We start from the raw sequence: 21,157 nt of genomic DNA, 5'->3' as shown, positions 1-21,157 counted from the left end.
GAAGTTCAATAGTTCTATTGTGCTTGCTTTAACTCTCTCTTCTTCAGGCTCTGTAATCAAGATGTCATCTACATATTGTAAGATTTTTGTTCCCTCCACGGGGACAAACTGATCTAATAATTTCCCCAAAGCTTGGGCAAACAAGTTCAGTGAGTCTGTGAAACTCTGAGGTAAAGTAGTCTACCTTAACTGTTGTTTTCTATTCGTGTCCGGATCCTCCCACTGAAAGGCAAAGAAATCCCTACTATCTTCTGCTAGAGGACATGTCTAAAATGCATCTTTCAGATCTATTACGCTATACTAGACATCTTCTGGGGAAATCTGGTTTAATAACGTGTAGGGATTTGCCACTACAGGAAAGTTAGTTTTTGTTCTGATTTACTGCTCTTAGGTCTTGGACTAATCGATAATTACTATCTGGTTTTCTTACTGCTAGTATCGGGGTGTTATGTCTAGAAATACAGGGTTCGAGAACTCTTCTCTGGAGCAAATCTTCAATTATAGGTTTCAATCTCTTTCTCCCTTCTAGGGAGATATAATATTGTTTTACCCAGATGGGGTCTTCTGGTCTTTGGATTTCTATGGATATGGGGCTCATTTCAATTATTCTCCCTTTTCTTGGGGTGTGCTAAACTGAAGGGTTAATTTTTTTCTCATCTTCTTCAGCTAATCGATACAAATTCACTATAATATCTATGCTTTTTACTATGAGATTTATTCTTAAAGTTACTATCAACTCTCTCCCGAGCAGGTTATAATCTGCTTCTTCTACTAACAACAAATTGTTTACACATACTTTATCTCCTAGCTCAATATCTACTTCTTCAGTTATTGGAACCCTAAAAGGTTCTCCTTTAGCTCTTATCACTAGAGCAGTTTCTTTACTTTTATTACACCTTTTTGTCAACTTTTTGACTGTAGAACGCTCGGCCCCTGTATCAACTAAAAACAACACTTCTTTGTGGGGTCTTATTTTTAATTTCACTTTAGGCTCCTTGGATGGTTTAGACTCTAGGAAAAAGAGCTTAAGGGTGTCTTATTCATTCTTAAACATGTTTTCATCTTTTATTCTCTTGTAACAATCCTTCTTGGTATGCCCTTTTCTCCTACAGTAATAACACTGGCGAGCTTCTTTAAATTTATTTGCATCTCTTTGGTCAGGGGGAGATCGTCCTGGTCTTTCCCTGGTGCCACCTCTCTTTTTCAAGAATTCTGGTCTTTGAGATGGTCTCTTGCTCTGGATTTCTCGTACGGCTGCTACTAATACACACGCCTGCGTCTTTTGCTGCGTGTCCTCTTGCTGCATATACACTTTTTGAGCTTCTCTTAACAATTCCTGCAAACTTCTTCTTTGCTAATCTTCAATTTTCTCTAGTTTCCTTCTAATATCCTCCCAAGATTTAGCTACAAGTTGAGTCTTAAATAACACTTCTCCCACAGGGGAGTTAGGATCTGTACTTTAATACATCTGCAAACTTTTTCTCAACTTTTCAAGCTACTCTGACGGAGTCTCATCTTTGCTCTGTCATTCATTCATAGCTTTACTAATATTTTGACCCTTAGGTACAGCTTCCCTCATGCCCTGTATCACAATGCTCTTTAAATCTATCATGTTTTTCTGCTCATCCTCCGTTTGAGGATTCTACTCCGGTCTATGGCTGGGCTACTTTAAATCTCTGGGGTTTCTTTGAGGATTCTGTCTTTCTCACTCCCTCATCTTCGCTTGCCTGATTAACTCCCTTTCTTCCTGATTAAACAAAGATCTCAAAATCGCTATAATATCATCATAGGTATAAATACTAGTTCTCAAAAACTCATCAACTTTTTTTGCAACCCCCAAAGGATCATCTATCAAATTTCTCATCTCTCGCTTAAATGCTCTCACGTCTGTAGTGTTAATAGGTACATTTACATATCTTATAACTCTGGGGGCAGTGGGTACCTCTCGCAAGGGGTATAAGCTTTTACTTTCTTCTTCTACCTCACTATCTCCCTCGCTAATTTTCTTTCTTTTTCGCTTAGTTCTTCTAACAGGAGGCGTAAGTGCAGACTTTGGTTTGGAGCGCATGCGCTGGCTCGGACTAGGGAGGGAGATTGCGTCTTTCTCAGGGAGCAGGGCCTCGGGATGACGGGAAAGTGGCGAGGCAGAATTCTCTGCTAGTGAGACTGTTTTCTAGCGGTGGCGCTGAGGCTGTTACAGGGTGGACTTGAGCACGCTGCAGGTCGGGGTCAGAAGCAGGTTCTTGGGTCGGGACGGGAGCTTGTGCTGGTGGGGGTGTGTAGGGAGGGGGAAGATAGTCCAGGGGTTCCCATTCTTCCTTTTTCCCTGTTTTCATCGGGTACATACTAAACTGTGATTCCTCCCACAATTGTGCATATTCTAACTCGTCTACTTCCCTTTGTTCCTTGTTCCTTACATACTTACACAGAGCCTGACATGTCCATGACTCAAACGTGTTAAGCATCGGCCAAATTACATATTTCTCTATCTCCTTTCCTCCCCATACTTCTATACAAAAGTAAATCATCATCTTCTTAGATTTTTCTCTCCTCTCAGGGTATTCCTTCCAATATTCTAACATCTATCCTAATGGACTTCCCCTCGGGATCTCAGGAACCGCCCCTCTGAGGCTTCCCATAAATGATACTCTTGATCTCTACTGAGATATGACTCTATCTTTCCCGTGGCACAGAAGTTATGGGTTACCGCACAAAAATTAAATCCCGAGTTTCCAAACTTGGTGCCGTTAATCTAGTCCAACGGAGGACCGTTCCGTGGAGGTTCTTTTAAGGGCGGGCTCTTTTACAACTGCTACTGAAAAAAATTAACGGACCCTTTGGTTAGAGTCAAGAAGGCTTACTAGTCCCCGAACGCGAAGGGACGTCCCCTTTCCTTCAGGACCCCTTGTGACTGACACCCTCCGTCGGGTAACACTCACACAAATATTACACGTTCCACGCACTTCTCCGTCAACCGGCTACGCCCCTCGCGGGACAGTGGAACTGCGGTTTTAGGGTCTGCTCTCACTTCGTGATCATATCATGTCTCGTTCACACACACACACACGTTCTCATACACTTGGTCACCCCACCGAACCACACGATACTCACGGTCTCCTTTTCTAGCGTGGGTTCTTCGTGCACGTTGAATTTTACGAGTGGAAAAAAATATATACTGCGGTTCCCAGAGACCCCCCCTCTCGTATCCCTGCTGAGTTCCGGAGCCCTTCTCCAAGCTAGCTTGTCCTAACCCCTCCGCTGTTGGGGTTTTTGGGTTCTTTTTGCTAGTTGGTTCCGCTGGACTTACTCTGATCTGCCGAGCCGCTTGTAAGAGCAGGGCACCTCCCGGTCAGAAACAGGGGTCCACAGATCTCCCAAACCTGGCCCCACATTGGGCGCCAAAACTGTTATAAATGCCAATACAATATTCCAATTAAAATAACAATTTGGTTTATTAACAAAAGATCGAATTACAGAATTTCGATAAACTCACCAACAGCGGAGATACTTGACAATTTTTACCCGGGAAAATGCCAAGGGTGAACCTTGAGACACAGAACCTGGCCGTCTGCTGTCTCCCCCTAGGTTCACAAATTTGCCCAGCTCGGGGCTTGGTTTTTATTCTGCCCTTGGCAATATTTCTTCATATTTCCCTTTGTGTCCCAGCTAGCTATTCAAATCCAAGGGTGTCTCTGGCTAGGCTGAAAAGAGTTCTCTCTCTCAGTTCAGATGTTAATGTCTAGTTTCTATAGGTCTTCATGGCTGATGAATGGTCGAGATATTGTCGATAATTCTTGCTACCGTCGCTGATGCTCGAGGAGGGAGGTGGCCCGCTGTGTTGATGGCCCTGCTGATTTCTTATCTCGATAGTTTCCTCCCAGCGCTGCCCATTCATCCTTTTTCTATTTCTGAACAAGAGGACCTAGGGTGGTGCTTGCCTTTTTGTTTCAACCTTATGTTACAAGACATGCTGAAACACACGTTCTCATCTATCACATATACACATACAGTAATTTATAGTTTTCAATATATTTCATTAACTATAAGAACATGAATTAACATTCTACATTTTTCACACAGTAGTTGCTTCTACCATGGTGAGTATGTAGCAGTTGCCTTGGCATGTTTGTGGCAGTGGTCCAATGTAGTCAATTTGCCAGGCCTCACCATGTTGAAAATCCAGCCACTGCTCTGTATTCCAGGGAGATTTTATTCATGTGGCCGGCTTGATTGTGGTGCATGTTTCATATTCATGAGTGACCAATGTGATGGCCTCAATGGTCAGGCCCACCTCTCTCCCTTTTGCGTTGCATGTCTCCCTAGCTTTCCCAATGTTTCATGGGCCTATTGAGCTACAAATAGTTCACCCTTCTGCTCCCAGTTTTGGAGTTTTCTGCTCCACCTCAAGAATTACACCATGTGCTTGAGAGCATTGTCCAAACATTTGAACTCTGTCAGGCTTGCTGCTGTGACCACTTCCCTGGGGAGTCTGTTCCAGTGCTCAACTACCCTCTGGGTGAAAAAAAATTTCCCTGATATCTAACCTAAACCTCCCCGACGCAGCTTCATGCCACTTCCTCAAGTTCTGTCACTGGTCATGAGAGCGAAGAGATTGGCACCTGCCCTTACACTTCCCCTTGTGAGGATGTTGACAACTCCAATGAGATCTTCCCTCAGTCTCATCTAGACCGAACAGACTAAGTGACCTCAGTCGCTTTTCATACGGTTTCCCCTCCAGACCTTTCACCATTCTCATGGCTCTCCTTTGGATGCTCTCTAATAGTTTATTGCCTTTTTTTATATTGCGATGCCTAAAACTGCAAGCAGTACTTGAGGTGAAACCGCATCAGTGCAGAGTTTTCTTGGTTTGAGACAATTTAAAGAAGAACACTGGAATGAGTCATCTCCTCTAAGGGTTCCAACAATCCCTTTCCACCAATAAGAAATTAATACTAATAGATGAAAGTGAAAAAACCAATGGTTTATTACCAAACAGAATGCCAACAGGCAGGGGAAAACATAAATAAAAAATAACCTCTAGGTATCAAACTTCTAGACCTCACCACCCCACTGGAACAAAGAGAGACCTGAAATGCTGGAGAATACCTGTTCTCAATACATGATATGAGATGGTGTCAGCTCCCTCTCGGGAAGGTAGGAGCTTCATGGAGCAGTTCCAGCAGCAGACAAAGGCCCAATGGCTCATCCAGCATCAACCTCCTTCCCATGGAAAGGCTCAGCAGAGTGGTCACGGCAGGCAAAGCAGCTGGACTGTAGCCACTTGGTGTCGTCCTCTCCCCAGCCCAGCACAGATAACAGTGGCTTGGGCTGGACCGGGGCATCTCCGCTCCACTTCTTTTGGCATGATGCCTCCGGCTTTGGACAAGCAGCTAAGGAATTCACCTCAAGGCAGCCCAAAGATCGCTACTGCAGCTTCTCTGAGCCAAGGAAAGGAAGTTTTTTGCCTGGGCAAAGACCAAGCCAGCAAAGCAAATACCATGCCCGAAAAACCTGAGTGGGGAGCTTTTAACCCCCCCCCCCCCCGCAAAAGCAAACTCTACCCCACTCCCACAAGGTCCCGGGCTGCAGAATCTTAAAGATACAGTAACAGTTTTTGGGCACAGATGATTACAGAATACACTATCATTATGAATCACTCCAAGACAAGAGTAGAGTGGGAGAATTACCTCCTTTGACCTTGAATTCTTGGTTTATACCATTTCCATGAGCTAGCAGATACTGATGAAACTGTCAGACAATCAGTATGCAAAGACAATGATTGCAGGAGACAGCAAGCAATAATGGTTATATAATGGCCTTTTAGCTCTTTCTGGCCACCTGTCCTGCCCACGTGATACTCTCCCTTTGACCTAATGTCACTTCTCTCAGCATGCATGAGGCCTTAGCATGAGCTGTGATAGCCAAAATCTGACCAGGTGTTGAGCAGTCATTCAGTACAGCAGCCCAGATGGGTTTATCTCCACACTGCTACCAATTGGTCTTCTTTCATTGCTGCAGCCACCCCCATAGGGCATTAGCCACTATCCAGGAGTCAGTACAAAGATGGAATACTGGTCACTTTTCTCATTCACCAATCTCTAGGGTTAGTTGGATGGTTTTCACTTTGGCAAATGGACATGTTCTCCTTCAGTGGCTTTGGCATCTTGTCATGTTGGACTCCACACAGCAGCTTCCCACTTCTGATGGTTTCCTAAAATACAATAGGATGCATCAGTAAACAGAGCATAATAAGTTTGTCTTTTGATAACTCATTATATGGCATGAGCCACCTCCTCAGGCAATGCTCCAAAATCTCTGCCTTCTATCCCAGTCCATGATCTCTTTCAGGATTTTGGGGTGGTTGGGTTTCTGCAGTCAAGTATGTTGTGTGATCAAGTATATTGTATAATCAGTGCTACCCACTTACTCCGTGTAGCACTGATTGCATGATGTGTCATGGGGATGGTTTCCTTTGAACATCTAGTATAGTACAAGCAATTGCCATGTCAAGAGATGTGCCTCTGTCCCAACAACTTCTGAAGCAGCTCAGACCCCCTTAAATCCTAGAGCTAAACCTTTTGTTTCTCCTAATGCTCTTTGCCAGAGGGTCTAGGTGAAACCCTGCTCCCCACCTGCAGTGTAGAGTATATTTTGCATGACTGGTCCTGTCTGAACAGGCCCAAGAGCTACCACACAAGCTATTTCCTGTTTGATCTGCTCAAAGGCTTGTTGTTGCTCAGGGCCTCTGTTCTGGTTTTGGCTGGGACAGTTAATTTTCTTTACAATAGCTGGTATGTGGCTCTGTGTTGGATTTGTGCTGGAAACACTGACAATAATTCAGGGATGTTTTAGTTGTTGCTGAGCAGTGCTTGCAGAGTCAAGGCCTTTTCTGCTTCTTGCACTACCCTTCCAGTGCGTAGGCTGAGGGTGCACAAGAAGTTGGGAGGGGACACAGTCAGGATAGCTGACCTCAACTGACCACAGGTGTTACCAAAAATTGGTAAAAATACAAAAACTCCTTAACACCAATGTAGTATTAAGAAGCAGGCATTCTTTATTCAGTTGGATGCATGAGGGGATATCTCCTCCAAAATATCGTGCATGCTGAATACAGAAAAGCTCCTGTTTGTGGACTATATTTTACATACATATTTAATTATTTTTCCTACAATAAGCATACATATGATAATAATTTCCCTAAAATTATTAAGATATTTTCCCTCCACTTTATGCATGTGTTCTTCTGTCCTGGGGGTCTCTTCAGTGGTCCCTGGTGGTTGGTGGCCCCAAAGTCATACCTGACCACCCAGTGAACTGGTAAAAGTTGGCACAACTGGGCTTGTTGCTTTCCAGTTCTTCTTACAGAATGGGCATTGTGCAGTTCTGTAGGCCAGTGGTTTTTGAAGAATAAGAATTGTGTTAGCCCACCAGGTGCAGATGATTTTTCATATGGCATTATGCTCAGTAATAAAGTTAGGGGGGAGGTTGGCGGGGAGGAGCTGCTATGGGACTGGGCATCCATCAGTCAGTTGAGGGGGAGCAGTTGTTTTCATTTGCATCACTTATTTTTCTTGGATTTTATTTTTCTTTGTTGTTATTTATTATTATTTTATTTCAGTTATTAAACTTTTTTTATCTCAACCCATGAGTTTTCTCACTTTTACTCTTCTGATTCTTTCCCCCATCCCACTGGGTGAGAGCGAGCGAGTGGGCAGCTGTGTGGTACTTGCTGGTTGTGGTTAAACCATGACAGTCTTACTCAAAATAGTTCTTTCAGGTTACTTGATAGTGAAGGCTCAAAAGCTGACTATAACCTGGAATATGCATTCTCCAGAATCCTACCAGACCTAGGAAATCTTGATTCTTCCTTGTTAGCTGGTGGGGACATAGTTCCTATTTTATTGTTCACACCCATAGGGGCATGAGGATGTCAATCCTGCCATTTTGCACCCAAGAGATGGATTTTCTGTGCAGGTCCATTGATATGGCTTTATTTTTTTTTAAATCACAAAACCATCTTACAAAGGAATCTGAATTATTCTTTTTCTCTTCTTAAAACACTTCTTTATTGCCCCACACACTGATTTTGTTGGTGTATTGTAAATGTTCAGGGGCATCACCCTGTTGCAGTGCAGTTTGGATTAGTCCATCACAAATGGAAGGTCTGTGCTTCCACCCCTGGGGCAGTTGATTCCAGGTGTATTTGATACTCCTCCATGTGAAAGTAAACTGTAACCTGCAATCTGCTGCCAAAGGAGTTGAGAAAAAAAACCAAACAATCACCTGTCTACCTTTCACTCCAGTTCATACTAGAGTTCTGGTGTGTCTGGTATGGCAGCACTCAGTGGTGGTGTGACTTCATTTAAGCTGTACTAGTCTGCCTTCATCAGACTTTGGCACTGGCCATATGGGACTATTAAAGGATGAGTGAGTCTTGCTGATCATTTCTTGGTTCTCCAGTTGATGAATTGGCTTATGTATGGGAGCCAGGGAGTTTCGGTTCGTGTGATATTGTCACCAGTGCACTGTCCTGGTTGCAATTGATTCCTGCTGTTCTTTGACCTGCAGCAACCCCTCAACAGAAGGATTGGTTGAGAGGACAGACAGGGTAGACAGCTGTTTAACTTTGTATGTTAATGGCAGCTACACCAAAAGCCCGCTGGTACCCTTTTAGGTCCTTGGAGTACCCTCTCTTGGGGTAGTCTATGTTATGTATACATAGGGGATCCAAGCCAGTCAGAATAGGATGCATTTGCACTTGTCTCCTGTACACTGATGTTTACCAAAGCCTTGTACTTTTGTAGGTCTGACGTTTCAGGCCATCAAATCTACACATACTGTATACCCAGTCATCCCTTCCCTCCTTCTGGCTGAAGACAGGGACCCTCTATTTCTGTTTCTGGTAGGAGTATTCACTGACTGACCCTTGCATTGCCAGATGAGAAGTCCCCTCACCAGAATCAAGCAAAGGGATTGCAGTCTTTCTTCTATGTGTGGGAGATTGACAATTGCCTTCTTGTGTCTCAACAGCAATTAAACCGATGGCCTTCTTGGATGGCCCCCTGTATTGGTTTGGCATGTCCTGGTTTTTGGCAGCAGGGAGGCCACAAAGATGGCTCCTGTGAGAAGTTGCTGGAAGCTTCCCACCATGTCTGGCAGAGCCAATGGCTGATGGCTCTGGAGATGGACATGCTACTGGCCAAAACTGGGCCAATGAGAGAGATTGGTAATGCCTGTGATGACATATTTAAGAAGGAAATCAAAACCAAGTCACAAGGTTTTACTTCCAGTCGGAGAGGAGGAGGAGGTGAGAACATGTGAGGGAAAACAACATGACGACACTAAGGTCAGTGGAGAAGGAGGGGGAGGAGGTGCTCCAGGCGCCGGAGCCAAGATTCCTCTGCAGTCCATGGTGAAGACCATGGTGAAGCAGGTTGTCCCCCTGCAGCCCATGTGTCCACGAGGGATGCAGAGATCCACCTGCAGCCCATGGGGGAGGTGCCCATGCCAGAGCAGGTAGATGCCCAGAGGAGGCTGTGATCCAGTGAAAGATCCGGTGGAGAGAGGAGACCCCTGCTTCCAAGCTAGAGCAGCCTGTCCTTGGAGGATTGCACCCTGTGGAAAGACAGACCCAGGTCACAGCAGTTTTGGGAGGACTGCCTGCCCGTGGGGGAAGTTCACGCTGCAGCAGGTGCAATATGGCTGCTGCTCCTCCTGTGGGAGGGACCTCATGGCCTCACAGGGAAAGGACTCCTCTCCCAGAGCAGTGGAAGAAAATTATGGTGATGAACTGACCAAAACCTCCATGCCCCATCTCCCTGTGCTGTCAGTGGGAAGGAGGGAGGGGCTGGGGGGGAAAATGGTGTTTTAAGGACTTATTTTACTTCTCATTATCCTCCTCTGATTCTGTTAGTAATAAATTTTACTTTGCAACTTCAAGTTGAGCCTGTTTTGCCCTTGAAGTGTTTTCTCCTGGTTCTTATCTCAAATCGTGAAGCCTTTGTTAACTTTTTTGTCCCTCTCCTCTGCCCAGCTGTGGCAGGGGAGGGTAAGCGAGTGACTCTAGTGGGTGCCTGGCGCTGGGCCAGTGTCAAATCATGACACCCTTCCTCAGCCAAATACTAGCATGCCCACTCTCAACCATATCACGAAGTGCCACGTTTACTTGTTTTTTGAACATCTCCAGGGATGGTGACTCCACCAGTTTCCTGATGAGCCTGTTCCAATGTGTAACCACTCTTTCAGTGAATAAATCTTTCCTAATATCCAACCTGAATATCCACTGGTGCAACTTGAGGCCATTTGCCCTTGTCCTATCGCTAGTTGCCTGGGAGAAGAGTCTGATCCCCACCTTGCCACAACCTCCTTTCAGGTAGTTGTAGAGAGTGATAAGGTCTCCCCTGAGACTTCTTTTCCCCAGAATAAACAACCCCAGTTCCCTCAGCTGCTCCAGACACTCTATCAGCTTTGTTGCCCTTCTCTGGACATGCTTCAGCACCTCAATGTCCTTCTTGCAGTGAAGGGCCCAGAACTGGACATAGTTTTCGAGGTGCAGCCTCACCAGTGCCAAGTACATGGGGACAATCACTTCCCTCGTTCTGCTGGCCACACTATTTCTGATACAAGCCAGGATGTCATTGGCTTTCTTGGCCACTTGGGCACACATTGGCTCATGTTTAGCTGCTGTCAACCAACATCCCTCAGGTCCTTTTCTGCTGAGCAGCTTTCTAGTCACTCTTCCCCAGGCCTGTAGCACTGCATGGGGTTGTCATGACTCAAGTGCACAACTGAATGGTAGCAAACACATACGTTTTATAGTAATAAGATGCTGCTATCATATCCCAGGTAGTGGTTATCTTTCTGCACATGTTGTTGGGTTCAGAGGAAGGTGAATGTAGTTAGTTGTTTTTAGTGAGAAGCTAAACTACTTCATATTTGCAAAAATGTGCAGATTAAGGCAGTTTCTTGGGTTTAAATAAATAGTAAATCTCGTAAGTTGTTGATGAAAGCATTATTTTGTAAGAATTTTTTAAAATATGGATGACTGAATTTATTAAATGAACAGTTATTGAGGTGTAATGTATGTAAAGTTGACTCAACAAGCAAATCTTTATTACCTCTATGTGAATGCTTTAAAAACTTTTTTTTATAGAGTTCTGCCAAGAAAAGTTGTAGCAAAAGGATGAATACAAAGTAAGTCGCATCTTTTATATTTCCAAATAAGCAATAAACTTTTAAAAAGCTGGTTGACTAAGCTGTCATTGATGTTTAGTGGTTCCGTAGAGGATAGAATATTGAAATTGTAATTCCTGCCTTCCTAATCCTTGTTCTTTTGTCATAGACAGATCATTTCAGAGTAAATATACATCCATGCTGCATGAGGGAGTAGAGCGCTGAAAGAATTCTTTAAAAATACTCTATGAATATGTTTTTAGTGTCCTAGTACCTAAGATGTAAACAATTCTGCAATGATTGACTGTTAAAGACTTGTGTATAGACAGATGTTTCACTAGTTCTTCACAAGTGCTGGGAGGGAAATTACTAGAAATTGGAGTTTACGTTTAAATTATATGTTGATAAAAGCACATTTTACTTTTTAAATTAAGTTGTTGCAAACTCAGTTGGCACTAGCCAATTCTCCTATTCTTCCTATAGCCTGATTTCTTTTTAGTGGAATAGAGGAAGTGTGTGTTTTTAACACCAAACTTCAGATTCAACTTCCATTTCAATTTTAGTATGTGTCTTTTGAAATAATAATGGAAACAAAAAATTCTTCATAGGGCAAGTATACGGCAAAATGTCATTCAGGCCGTTAGCCAGATATTATTAAATCTGATTGTAATGTTGCTAATGTGGGATGCAGATCAAATAAGCAATATTTATATTATTTTAATTTTGGACTAATGGTTAATAGCTGACATTTCTATTTATGAACCCTCCAAATCTGACCAAAACTGCAAGGTTTTTTTAAATACATTATATTGAAGAACCTAAATTTCTTCTAGTTTTAGGGTTAGTTTTAAAAATTGCAACCATGGAGCTTTTTCCCCCCAAAACCTGGAGGGTATTTCAGAAAGCTAATTTAGCATGAGACTAAATTTAAAACCTATAATGAAAATTATCTGTTTTGTTCCCTCCCCCTCATCTCTTTCTGAATATGGTATGCATGTGTAGTTTCCCATTGCCATCTCTATTACCTTCATTTTTCTGTGTTGTTTTCATCACTTCTGTTTTGTATTCATGCTTTTAATTTTTGCCTCTGTGTTGATAAACAGGTTTTTTATTCATTTTGGCAGAATCTTATGCCTATAGCTAATTGTAAGCATCAGTTGACATATTGATAATTTGTCCGGTTTAGTGAACATGTAGTGTTACCATTGTCATTTATTTTATAATTAGCCTGCATGTCTTCAGGTTTAGTGTTTTAAGTCTGGAATGACTAGTATGTTTCCTTCAGTAGTGGGATATAGGACTTTCCTGGTCTTTTTTTTTCCTTTATTTCTGGAAAGAATTGCAGGGAGATATAGAGCAGCATACAATTAAATAGAATGAAGAAGACTGATCAAATGTTCCAATAGTGTTTCCAGCTTATTCAAAGCTCAGTACAGAGAGAAAAGCCATAATTTGTCAGCTATCGAACAAGATCAGCCAAGATGATCATCCTTTTTGCAGGCACTTCTAACTATTCATCAAAGAAAGATTAAGCACTTTGAAAAACTCTGGACAGAGGCCATCTAATTTCTACACCACAATACTGGTATGAATATCTTCAATGATTATGTTCCTAATAAATTCTTTCTGAATTTTATATGAAAAGCAAAGGATGAAAAAGAAATAAAATATTATAAAAGTACACCATTCTTTCGATGAAAGTGAAATTAGGCACCCCTTTTCTCCTTTTCTGTTCTTTCCTAAAAATTTTTTAGCAATTCTACCAATGGAAAAATTAACTGGCCCCTATTAGTTTGTTTGCTTGGGGAGGAGAAGGAATTAGTCTGGGATTTTTTTTGTACATCTACATTTTGGGAGGGAGAGGGGAAAGCAGGGGAGCAAGAGAGAGTGGCATGTGGTTTGGAGAGTCTTGGCAGGGGCACTGAATTGGGGAGTACCATTCCTAAATCACGACAATGTGGCACTGAGGCAGGTGTCACTGGCAGCATTTTGGGTTCTTTGATCATGGGTTGGTCTACATGGCGCCAGGCCTGTTGGCAACAGACAACATACACCTGTGTCCTGGTTTCAGCTAAAGTAGAGTTAATTTCTTCTCCGTAGCTGTCAAAGTGCTGTGTTTTGGATCCGGAATGAGAGTGATGTTGATACAATGTTTTGCGTTTTTGCTAAGTCATGTTTCTCCTAGGCCAAGGACTTTTTCCTTGTCTCATGCTCTGCCACTGAGGAGATTTGCAAAAATACCTGTGAGGGAGCATAGCTGGGACAAGTGATCCAAACTGACCAAAGGGATATTCCACACCGTAGAACATCATGCCCAGTATATAAACTGGGGAAAGGTAGCTGGAAGAGGAGCCAATCTGGGCTTAGGAAGGGAGGTCTGGCATTGGTCAGCAGATGGTGAGCAATTGCATTATACATCTCTTGTTTTTCCCCTTTTTATTATCATTATTATTTGCCATTATTGTTGCATTTTACTTTATTTTCAACTATTAAAATGTTCTTATCTCAACATGCAAGTTTTACTTCTATTTTCCTCCCCATTCCACCAGGAGGGGACCAGGGAGAGACAGAGGGGAAAGAGGGACATTGAGCAAGTGTCTTCATGGTTTTTTAGCTCCAACTGGCCTTTAAAACCATGACAACCTGTCTCAAATGGGGAAGAGAATCTCTGTGCAGCAGTTAGCAGGGCTCATTAAAAGAGCTTTAAACTAAATTTGATGGGAGAAAGGGAGGAAACCAGGCTCCCTTGAGAAAAGCCTGGTGGCAGCACATCAATATTTAAGGGACAGTGCGTTAGCAAGGTCCTTTGGACTACTCCACTATGTGCTGAGTACACTAGAGTACATTTTAAATGCCCTGGTCCTAATGAGTGCAATGCCCTAGCCATCTCAGTGGAGGTAGGGGATGGGGACCTATGCATCAGCAAAGATACTAGGGTTATTGATGTGGTAGAAACCACAGAGGCACCTGAGAATGGTCACATAGGAATTAGGACATCTCCCCCCAAAAAGGTGGTGGGATTAATAGCCCAATTGAAGTGCATGTGCACTAATGTGAAATCAGGGACTCTAATTGGGATTGGAGACGGAACAAATGCAGGTCCGACCAATATGGTTATAACATACGTTCTCCTCTTTATTCTCGAAATGGCTGGTTTTATACAGTGTCAGTTTACAGTTGCAGGTGCACTTCAATTGGCATTCAGCATGAACAAGTATGTGCACTATCTCAGTTTAAGGCAGCGACCGTGTCTTCACTCTATTTGCCCTATACAGTCTGTGCCCACACCTTAACCCAATTTCTAACTGCGCCACAAAGCTTATCTACTTCTACGCAGGCCAAAATCTGAGGCCTAGCAGGCCCAAATCTGAGGCCCAGTTTGGGATAGCTCAAATCTCATTCCATAGCACATCATGCCTGCGATCTCCAAGAAATCTGGTTACAGTTCCCTCTTTTTCTTTCTGAGCTATCCAAACTGACGCTAAGGCACGGCTGGCTAATTTTTGCATACACCGTATCAAGCAAGGCACGATAATTAAAATAACTATAATAACAATAAGTACTACTATACTAAAACGGATCAAGTCCTTGATCCACCCAGTAAAACCCCATGATCCAAGCCATTTGTCAAACGGAGTGTCTACAGCTACAAGTTTTTTCATGTTCTCTTTCAACTGTGATAGCTGCTTGTAAATTAATTGTGAATGATCTGATAAGTTCATGAAGCACATGCCCTCAAATTCTTCACATCCATGCCCTTGTGCTAAAAGGAGGAAGTCCACAGCAGCTCTGTTTTGAAGCACCGCATGACGAATATAATTAACATCTTTGGCAAGCTCACTTAGCAAATTGGATGTTACATTAATTTGTTTTCCTGTCCAGCAGGCCAAATTTTTTAATTGCGTGAGGGCTTGCGCTGAAGCAACTCCTGGGGCAAAAAATGATGCTGAGATTACAGCTGCAGGTTGCCATAAGTCAACTCGATCTTTACAGTTGGGGCCTAGTTGAGACATACTGCCTTTGACTCATCGGGTCTTTTGAGACAATCCTAAAACCTGATGAATGCTATGAGCAAACAATGTCAATTTACCGAAATAACACGGTCCCCCCATACCTTTTTGGGGCATTGCAGACCAGGCTCTATCTCCACAAATGAGAAAGATCCCTGGTGGCAATTTCTTAGCAACACCTGTTAATGGTGTCACGGACTCAGTCCAATTGTTGCAATATTCAGTGTAGTTATAATACAATGGGGATTGGGGAGATAACCAAGTGTTGTCACTTTTCAGTTGCTGTTTGTCTATAATTAATAAACTTGAATTTATCATAAAATGTCCAAAGATTAAACAGTAATTTCCTGGCACAGAGCCTAGAAGATCAAGTTCCTGGGGCTCTGTACTGGCAACTTTAAGATTTTGTACAATGACAACAGCTTGTGTTCCTAAAACACTTTTTGGATTAATTTTGATTTGAGACCAGGTTCTGAACTCTGTCATGGAGTCCACTGGGACCCCAATCAAGCAAGTCTGAAAAGGATTAGATGGTGTGGCTAAAGACAAGCAAAAGGAATCTTGTTTGCTCCGATTGGCCCAAGTGACCCACATATTTTGTCTTGGGTCAATCTCAAGCATTCCTGATCCTGTTTCCATTAAAACATTAATTAAAATAAACATTCCAACACCTAACACTCTGCTCATCATTTTAGTTGTCTCTCTTAAAAAAGCAAAACAAATAACACTTGCCTATTACTTAAACTTAAACTCTAATAGTGACTTATCATAAACTTAATCATATAACTGTAACGATATAACTATCTGTTCTGATTTAACAATTAATTTTCAACAGTCTCTGGGTCTTCTCGAGGTGCTCCAGGTAAATCACTGCTGTCACCGTGGTTATCACTATTAGTTGGTATCTTTGACTGCGGACACGCACGGGTAAATCGGCTCGGCACCCAAACAGGTCCTGCTTCTCCTGTGGAAACACACATATAACCACGACCATTAAATAATACAGGACTCGGTCCCTGCCATTCGCCCATTTGCATGTTTTTGTGATATACATAAAGCCCTTGAATTGCTTGCCGTCTTCCTTCTTTCACTGCATGGTGGTGGATGACAACCGCAGGCTCTTCTCTTCCTTCTGCTAGGCACAAATAGTTTAAAGTGAACAGTACCTTGGATAATCGACTAGTTATGTCAGTCTCATCACCCTGTTTTTGCTTTGCTAGATATTCTTTCAGTGTCCAATTAGCCCTTTCTATGATGGCTTGACCAGTGGGAGAGTGAGGAATTCCGGTGGTATGCTTGACTCCCCACTTTTGCATAAATCTAGCAACTCGCTGACCGACATAGGCTGGACCATTGTCGGTCTTAATTTCTGCAGGCACTCCCATCACTGCAAAACAGTCAGGTGTCTTTCAACATGCAAAGCTCTTTTGCCTGATTGCGCCATGGCCCAGACAAATTTAGAATAGGTATCAACAGTGAAATGGGCATATCTCAATCTTCCAAATTCTGGAACATGAGTTACATCCATCTGCCACAATTCTAAAGCTTTCATTCCCCTTGGGTTCGTGCCCAGGCCAAGGCCAGGCCCATGATGACTACATTGAGGGCAGGCACGCACAATTCCCTGTGCATCATTCAGGGAGATTTGGAATTGTCGATGCAGGGCCCTGAATCTGAAACAACATTGAGTGGTTCTTTGTTCTAGGTCTGTAAAGGCCAACACACTGCTCTCAGTTCAAGGGTTTGCAGACTGTCTCCCACTTCGCTCTGAAGTAAATGTTGCATCCATTCTCCTTGCTGTTGCCACACACACACACAGCCCTCTTTGTCTTTCGGCTGGCATCAGTAAACACTGTTCTGCCTTTAACTGGTGTCAAGGAGAACAAAGGTCTCTCTAGCCACTGATAGCGTGTAATTAGAGTCCACATTGGGCCTTTTGGCTGCTGATTGTTAACTACACCTGTAAAACCCAGCAATGCTTCTTGCAGTGCGACAGAATGTCTCAGCTTCCACTCTAAATCTTCACTTCTCACAGGAACACTGATGTCTGCTGGTTCCTTTCCATCTATCTCTACAATTCTATCCCTACCCTTTTTTATCAATGCAGCAAGAGCGTCTGTTCTGGTCATGACGCGACTCTTTGGTTGCACAGGTAAAAACGCCCATTCCACCACACTTGCTGTTGACCTAAACTTAGACAGGTGTTCCCCCTTTTTCTTTTGCCATTGAAAAACAGTGGCAAATGGACAGGCATCAGCGTTGGAAAGGAAAAGTGAAAGTGGAAGGTTCTCTATGCAGCAAGAACTCTAACCACATTGTAACTTTTCTGATACTTGATTTAAAGCTCGTTGTTGTTCAGGGGTACACTTTCGAGGACTGCTGGCATTGCTACCATGAAGCCACGGTAGGAACGGTTGTAAATCATCATTGGTGATTCCTACAGTGGTACGAACCCACTGTAAGTCTCCAAAAAGTCTCTGAGCATCATGTAAGGTGGAAATGCTGGTGTGTAAAGTGATTTTTGTGGGCGAATTTGTGCACTTGTGATCAGCCAGCCTAAGTATCTCCAAGGAGCTGATCGCTGTATTTTTACTGGGGCTACAGTCAGTCCACGATGTTTCAATTGTACAATCAGCCAGTTTAACTCTGTTTCTGCCAATGGCTTTTTGGTGGCAATAAGAATGTCATCGACATAATGATAGGTCATTGCACTAGAAAAATGCTGACAAATGGGTTCTAAGGCCCAGTTAACAAATAACTGACACATCATCGGTGAGTTGCGACCCCCCTGGGGTAATACAGTTCATTCATATCGCTGTGCTGGGGCTGCTTTGTTGATAGATGGCACAGTGAAGGCAAAGCGCTGAGTGTCCTGTGGATGAAGCGGGATGGTGAAGAAGCAGTCTTTTAAATCGATGACTACGATGTCCCACCCTTGAGGTATCATAGTTGGTGCTGGCAGGCCTGGTTGTAAAGCACCCATTGCTTGCATTTGTTCGTTGACTTTGTGGAGATCATGTAATAATCTCCATATTCCTGATTTTTTGGGGATAATAAAAATTGGTGTGTTCCATGGACTCACTGAGGGTCGAATATGACCTGCTTCTAGTTGCTCTTGTACCAATTGCTTAGTAATTTGCAGCCTTTCTTCTGTCATTGGCCACTGCTCGACCCATACAGGAGTTTCAGTCAGCCAGGTGATTTTTAAAATGGGTGGCTGCTCTGCAGTGGCCATAAAGGAAAATGCTGGTTAGTGGTTAGAACCATCCCTGTCTGGGAGAGCACATCTCTGCCTAATAATCCTGGAATCTCTTCAGGCATTGGCATAACATAGGGTTGAGCTACAATAACTTGATTGTCTTCAAAGATAATACGGATAGGGTCCGCGCTCATTAAGGGGACACTCATGCTGCCCACCCCCACAACGTGGGTGTAGGGAGATTGGAGAGGCCAACCAGGTGGCCAGTGCATTTGATTTATTATGGATATGTCCGCGCCCGTGTCGAGAAGTGGTGATCGGGTGACAATTTCGTCACCGCGTTGTAATTTCACTGTGATTTGTGGGCGATCTTTCAGGCTCACTGTAAGGAAAACATTGTGGCCGGTTGATCCAAAGTTTCCATTTCCTCTTTCTAGTTCAGTTGGCTGTTTCGGTAGTTGACGATGCGGTAGAATATTTTCAAACTGGATAATTTGAGCAATTTTGCTCCCTTTTGGAATGGTTACAGGTGGCTGCAAAGCATAAGCCATTATTTTCACTTGTCCGGTGTAATCTGCATCGATGACTCCTGGAACTACGATTACACCTTGTTTGCCTGTGGAGGATCTTCCTAATAATAAACCTCCAACTAGAGAGATCATACTATACATTGGTCCATATACATCGGTGGGAATCAGGGTCACTTCTTTGTCTTGCAGGGTAACTTCTTCTGCTGTTGTTATATCTATGCCAAGACTTCCCCATGTAGCAGGCCTGTTCTTGTATAAGAAACCATTTTTGGGATCTTGTGGGTCAAGGCATTGATTTGTGTCTTGGCGCGCTGCCTTAGCAGGCTGGCCTTGAAGTTTCCCTGCTTTCTGCAAGCTTCAGTGGCATGGGTGCCTGCATTACATTTGTGACACCACACAGTCTTTTGACAGGTTCACTTGAAATGGCCTGTGTCACCACAGCGGAAGCAAATAATGCTGGATGCTGGTTTTTTGTTGCTGCTGGAATGGCTGATGCTTTTTCCTGTCAATGCAGCTGCTATAATATGTCCCTGTTGCTGCACTGCATCTTGCATAGCCGCTGTGATGCTGCTGTTTGATTATTTTGTTCTGCTCTGGCTGCTCTTACTAACATTTCATCGACCCCACAACCTTGGGGAAGGGAGGCTAACACAGTCCTGGTGCATGCGTTGGCATTTTCAAAAGCAAGGGAACGAAATAGATGCTCTTGCACATCTGTGGGTAGATCTGGGGCATCTTTTAGAGCTGCAGATAGACGGTTGATGAATTTGCCGTATAGTTCAGTAGCTCCTTGCTTAATATTTGCATATGATGCAGGCTTTTTCTTATCTGGCACTAGTAGCAAAGCTTTGTGGGCCAATGCCTGAGACAGCTGATGGATTTCAATTGGAAAAGTTAGTTGTACATTGGTAGTCGCATAAGCGCCATGTCCAGTTAGCATATCTGGTTTTATACCATAAAATGGATCTCCTAGTGTTTGGTGTTTGTTGGCTTCTTCAGTTGCAAGACGTCTCCATTCTCTTTCAAAAATAAGAAATTGCGAAGGAGTTAACAGCAAGGTCGCTATACTTGCACAATTAGCGGGGCAGAGAAGATCGGCTGTAAAAATATACTGTATGATATTTTTTGCTGCCTCCGATTTGATCCCGTGCTTGACTACAGTTTGTTTGGCAGACTGTAAAACTTTCCACTCGTGTGGTTGCCATTTGGCAGTGTTTTGCTCAATTAGCACTGGGCAGGCTATTAAATTTGCAGCTGTGTAATCCCCGTCCAAAATGGCACTTTTTTTAACGGTGGACCAGCGCTTCTGAATTGGGTCTGTTTGGCTGGTAGACAGCGCCATCTGCTGGGCAGCAGGCGGTAGAGATGAAAAAGCTTGCAGATCATGTGTTTTTTGTGGAGAAATCTTGCATGCTTCAATTGTTTGTTGCTCTAATATGCTCTGGCGATTAGAAAGCTCAGCGAGTTTAGCTATTATTTGCTGCAATTCATCCGACCTCTGCATCTTTTCTGGTGGTCGAGGTGTGCAACGAATGTCAGGCTCAGAAATTTCTCCCTCAGAGTCGGATTCTGGCAGAGGGCACTGAGATGCTTGTGGAGGGGTGATGGGTTTTGCTGATGCAGTCTGTGGGGGTGCAGGGGCTTCAGATCGAGCCGGGTCCGCGTTTTTGGAAGCTGGCATGGGGGCAGCCATGTTTGTTTTGATCACATGTGCTGATGATGTCAGCTCCTTTTCCGATGGGGAGAAGGCTGACACCACCCCGCTCTCGGCACCGCCCTAAACTCTGCCTCCTTGCTGCGTCACTTGCGCCCACCCCACTCCGCCTTCGGTCCCGCCTGCCTCCTCATCTTTCACCACGCCCCCTGAGCTTGGCGGCCAAGACATTTCCTGTTTACTCTCATTCTCCCCCGGAGCAGGAGAAGGCATTTCCTGCGATCGGCTCACGTGGCTGCTCGCTGCATAGACTACTTCTCGCAGGGAAGAGCAGACTGGATCTGCATTCCCTCTTACGGGATGCGTGGAATTTATACCGAAAAACTTTAGATGGTTTTTTTAACTATTTTGGCTTGGAGAGAGACACCCCCGGATTGGAGGGGGGAGGGGCGGCTTTCTCTAATGCTAAAATGGCTGCCTGGGCAGCTCTGCATTCCTCAGCGAATGTTTGCAAGGTATTTATCACTTTTTTCCAAGTCACGCCTAACTCTGATCAAATCTTTGCTTCTTTCCCTTGCAAAAGGACAGAATC

At 43.7% G+C, this 21,157-nt stretch overlaps 1 protein-coding gene across 7 annotated transcripts in view; it reads left to right on the top strand.

Moving 5' to 3' along the window:
* LOC134565193 (spindlin-Z-like) overlaps positions 1-21,157 on the top strand; it is a 134,517-nt gene that overhangs the window by 49,299 nt on the left and 64,061 nt on the right. Inside the window, exons 2-3 of one of the 7 annotated variants that reach the window (XM_063424673.1) lie at positions 9,031-9,307; positions 11,153-11,193. The exons of 5 other annotated variants lie outside the window; for them this stretch is intronic. The gene's annotated coding sequence lies outside the window, so the exon portion shown is untranslated. The remainder of the gene's footprint in view (positions 1-9,030; positions 9,308-11,152; positions 11,194-21,157) is intronic. One more of the 7 variants, XM_063424672.1, reaches the window with a different exon arrangement.

Source organism: Prinia subflava (assembly GCF_021018805.1).
Source record: "Prinia subflava isolate CZ2003 ecotype Zambia chromosome W unlocalized genomic scaffold, Cam_Psub_1.2 scaffold_39_NEW, whole genome shotgun sequence".
Taxonomy (NCBI): domain Eukaryota; kingdom Metazoa; phylum Chordata; class Aves; order Passeriformes; family Cisticolidae; genus Prinia; species Prinia subflava.
The sequence above is the reverse complement of the archived record's forward strand: the minus strand, read 5'-3'. Positions and strand labels throughout refer to the sequence as shown.